This window comes from Epinephelus fuscoguttatus, linkage group LG9 (genome assembly GCF_011397635.1).
Source record: "Epinephelus fuscoguttatus linkage group LG9, E.fuscoguttatus.final_Chr_v1".
Taxonomy (NCBI): Eukaryota; Metazoa; Chordata; class Actinopteri; order Perciformes; family Serranidae; genus Epinephelus; species Epinephelus fuscoguttatus.
In genome coordinates this window covers 33,035,107-33,040,324 of record NC_064760.1, presented here as the reverse complement: position 1 = coordinate 33,040,324, position 5,218 = coordinate 33,035,107, and positions in this window count along the sequence as shown.

The following is a 5,218-nucleotide window of genomic DNA, read 5'->3' as shown; positions in this document are numbered from 1 at the left end:
GTTCAGATCACACATCGGCATTCAAAATCTTCTTTCTCCACACAAACAGTGCGTATAAACACAGTGACAGAGGAAATACCTTTTCCATGTTTTCCAGTATTCGCATGAATATACAGTATATTTCAAAGTAAAACAGAAACACATGCTGTTGTGCAACAGGAAGTGATTTTGGATAAGAAATTATGCAAAAATCTCCTTTGTGGTCCTCCGACAGGACCAGCATTATGAACACAAAGCGTGTTTTGTGTTTTTCGAGCTCTAAACTCAGCTGAATCTCAGTGTCAGGCTTGGCCACCCCTGACTAATAACATGAGCTCATCAGGTCTCTCTGTGATTTTAGGGGAAGAACAACAGCTGCCAGGATTCAGACGGCCAGTTTCCATTCCTGTACTTTATTAGCAATAACAGGGCTAATCAGAGACGCATGGAGGTGAAAGGGTTATTCTATAGAGGCCTTTATTAGGCACAGTCTGTAACAAGATTGGAAGACGGCTCCTCGCAGCCGTGTCATCATTATTGTAATCATGGTGGTAACATTGTTCCAGGATCAACAGTAAATCAATACTGCTGTGTGAAGACTTTCCGCAGGGTGAATTCTGCTGTGCCATGAGGAGCAGAGAATGAAAACCTACTGCGGGCCAACATAATGCTGTGTTTTTTTGTCCATACCAAAGGGGGCACGCCCGTTCAGCCGCTGATGTGATAATTCCTGCCTTCAGCTCAGACTCAAAACCCTGCACCATCCCTCCCTCCCCTCTGAGCGGAGCGAGGAACAGCGGTTTAGGCAAAGCGGGGGAAATGGCCTGTTTCCCGACAAACGGTCATAACCAAACAGCAATTTACTTGTCATGGCCGAGCATGGCAGTGAGCTAATGTGCGCTGGACGTGGAAATAGCAGGAAGGAGTTAATTGAGGAACTCGGGGCAGGGGATGGCCCCGTGTTTCAGTGAGCGGTCAGGTGTGTTGCTATCAAACAGCCTGCCCTTTGTCTGCAGACAGACATAATCTGCGCTGGTTATTTGATACTGTCTGTCATTTCCACATTCGGCTGTGCAGGTCGATCATTTTAAACTCCCAACTAATTCCTGATCTTTCAATTAGACTAATTGCTTTCATACCAGGAGAGCTGAACTCTGCACCTGCTGCTCTCCAAGAGTAACACAGAAACACACATTACATAGAATATGACATGAACACATGTCATTAATAGTTTGTAAGTACTACTATGCTGTATAGAGAGAAGTCCTTTCCCTTCAGGTGGGACCTTATTTCGTAAAAAAAATATGTACAACAGTTAACAGTGATAGACAAGACATCTTTTGACCCTGTTTGAATTGTGACATGAATTACACGTATGTTGTTTGTCAATTTAAAATATAATTTTGCAAGTCAAGAAAGTTGCAGTTTGTCATAGTACCATTTAGTTTTATGTGAAACGGCTCAGTGAACTACATCCTTTGTCTTGCACAATATACATCACCAACATGGCCATTACGTTTGCACAAATGTAACATTATTTTACCTGATTTGTTTTATCCAGCAACTCCTGATTGTTTTAAGCAAAAGAACAAGCAGGACTCACTGCTGAAGTATGTACATCCCACAAAGGCGTTGCAGCTTTCGTGAGAGAGAAAGCAATGTTGTCACACATCTTATGTGTACATAGGCGTAGATTTGGGAGTGGTACGGGGTGCAGGGCACACATGACGTCTCCCTCATTAGTTAGAACATATGCCTTTGTCAACTTCACTAAAAACATGAACGTAGCCAAGGACTTTTATTTTGACAAAATGAAAGACATTTACACTATAAATTGATGCAGAAAAGACACAAATTGGTGCATAAAAATCCACCTAAATGCAGGAAATTAAGTGTTTGATGCTCAGAATTTCCTGGCAGTTTCACATGTGTTACCCCCAAAACTGAAATAAAAGTTACATCCTTGTATGTTTAATTCACAGCACAATTCAAACAGGATCAAAACATTTTTTGTCTCTCGCCGTTGACTACCTTACATATTATTTTCATATTCATATTTTCAAAATAAGGTCCCATAGTAGTCCACCCGAAGGGGAGGGACATTGCCACTCCATGCACACAGAAAATTAAGTTTGGAAGATTAGCCCTTGATTGGTACGTGCACACATTTTGCAACAGTGGCCTACAAATGGAGCTTGAAGAAATGAGTAATCAGGTATGGGACACTCAACTTACAACAGCCTTTTTAGTCAAAAAATTAGTTTAACATCATGGTAACAACCTTTCCTGGCTTTCTTGCTGAGAGTACAATAAGAAGATTGACACCACTCCTGTGTTGGTAAATAGGTAGCTACAGCCACCTTAGCATAAAGACTGTAAACGGGGAGACTAGCCTGGCTCTGTTAGGCAGTTTGTGGTTTTGCTGGACAGAGCCGGGCAAACTGTTTCCCCCTCTTTCCAATTTTTATGCTAGGCTAAGCTAAGTGGCTGTAGCTTAATATTTAACAATCAAGTTAGAGAGTATCAATCTTCACATCTAGCTCTTGGCAAGGAAATGAATAAGTGTATTTCACAATTTATTCCTTTAAATTATCTGACTTGCATTTTGCGAAAGGCTTTAAAATGAAGCATGTAAAAGCATATATAAGTGTATATATATATTTAGTTATATATTATAAGCTTATATATGTTTCAGACTGGTCTTTCTTGTCTCATCAAACTCTAATACCTTGACAGTTGGTTGAAAGCCACTGTTGAGTTAACCTTTTATCAGCCTGTCGATGATTAACAACGCTGTCCGTCCCCCTCACACACACACACACACACACACACACACACGCACACACATACACACACATCGTCAATTTGCTTGATAATGTGTCAACATAATCCTCTTGAAGGTGGTGGCAGAAATAACATGGAAACTGTGCTGATTCGACTTTGCAATAACACGAGTGGGGACGTTTCTGGGCCGTTCCGCCGTGATTGACAGGCAGTAAAAGGAGAGAAATTTGACCCTGAAGTCATTTGTTTCCAATCATGTGAAATGGCATCCTGAAACAGGAGAGAAGCTCGGCAGAGAGTCAGGACGTGTAAATATACTCTGCCTTCATTAGATTAACATACACGGCACACACACACATACGTACGTCAGTTATCTCCTAATAATAGCTGCCATACACTGGCTCGCAAGCACTCAGATGCACACACACACACACAGCCTGTTCAGCTCCGTGCCCTCCAGCCCCGCTCGGATCTGGCTCTGCGAGACTCTTGTGAAGGTTTATACTGGACGCTATTTTCTCTGCAAACTCAATAAAAGCTGGTTATTTATCAGGTCAGATTATGGGACGTGACTGAGCTCAGCTGTAAAGTTGAAAGTGAAACCAGCTGTGGCTGAAATTGAATTACACAGAGTGAGTAATGTGAAAAGCAAGGGCAGTTTAACAGTGATTAAGCGCTCTTCTACTGCGCTATCAAACAGGCGTACGCTGCTCAGGCAAACTTCGCCTCTCCTCTCGTCCCATCGCTGTTTCCCTTTCATCCCAAACACATCCTCTGTGAAACATCGACAAGTTTTAAATATGGGCCAAGACTCTGGGCTCCTCTGTTGTGATGAGAAGTCTCGAAGCATTAGATCACAGGAGTGCGGACAGAACCGGGAGCCTCTGTGGATTCGCATGTTGCTTTGTGTCTGTGTGTTTACGCGTACTGCTTGCACTATGGCCCAGTGTGTGTAGACATGGGGTCACTGGGGCATTACATAGGCATGTGCTCTCTGACAGGCCCCTGTCTTACAGGAGCAGAGGTTAGATGAGTGGAGAACAAACTGCTTTAACATGTGGCCTGGCACCTGGCCTGCATGTTTTGTGTGTTTTGGGGTTTCCTCTGAGTGCCTCATCTGGGCCTCTCACTCGTGCCATTCATCAGAGAAAGTGTTAATGACCCAAACAGCTCCTGCACTTTCCCTCACACCTCACCTCTCTATTTTCACCTTTCCTCTCTTGTTTCTGTGAAGTGAACATGTGACGATGCTGCACATTCATTTATTACAGGCAGATGATTTGTGTAAAAGACTCAAAACAAAGCACCGCCACACTGCAGGGGTGGAAAGTAACTATGCAACTATACTCAGTTAATAAACTCAAAAACAGTTTGGGGGTTTACTTTATACTTCTACTCCACTGGGAGGGAAATAACTAATTTGACTACATTTATTTCACAGCTATAATTACATTTCAAATTAACATTTCATGTACAAACATACGATGGGTTCATAAAATAAAATGTACTGGTTTAAGATCAAATCTACCAAAAGTACAACCATAATTCCAGAAAAGTTGGGACAGTGTATAAAACATAAATAAGAATAGAATGCAATGATTTGCTAATCATTTTTGACTTATATTCAACTGAACACAGTGTAGACATCAGATATATTTAATGTTCAAACTGATAAACTTTATTTATTTATTTGTATATGCAGACATTCTGAATTTGATGCTTGCAACATGTTCCAAAAAAAGTTGGCACAGGAGCATGTTTATCACTGTGTTTTGAACGTTTTGAAAGTGAAATTCTCTCCATTCTTGCTTGATATACGACTTCAGCTGCTCGACAGTCCGAGGTCTCCGTTGCTGTATTTTGTGCTTCACAATGCACCAAACATTTTCAATAGGAGTCAGGTAAGGACTGCAGCGGGCCAGTCTAATTCATGCACTCTGTTACTAAGAAGCCAAGCTGCTGTGATGTGAGGAGAGTGGCTTGGTGTTTGTTTGTTTTTTTTGGCTGGAATAAGCACTGATGACCCTGAAAAAGACATCATTTGGTCGGCAGCATGTTGCTCCAAAACCTGTATGTACCTTTCAGCATTCATGGTGCCTTCACAGATGTGCCGTCACCCATGCCATCAGCACCAACACTCCCCCATACTATCACAGATTCTGGCTTTTGAACTGGCTTGGCTTTTTTTAGTCTGGAGGACACGACGTCCATGATTTCCAAAAACAACTTTAAATGTGGACTCATCAGACCACAGCACACTGATCCACTTTGTGCCAGTCCATCTCAGATGAGGGCGGGCCCAGAGAACTCGGCTTCGTCTTTGGAAGTTGTTGATATTTGGCTTTTACTGTGCATGGTAGAGTCTAAACTTCTGTGGATGTAGTGATGAGCTGTGTTTACCGACAATGGTTTTCCAAAGTGTTCCTGAGTCCATGTAGTAATATCCTTTATATAA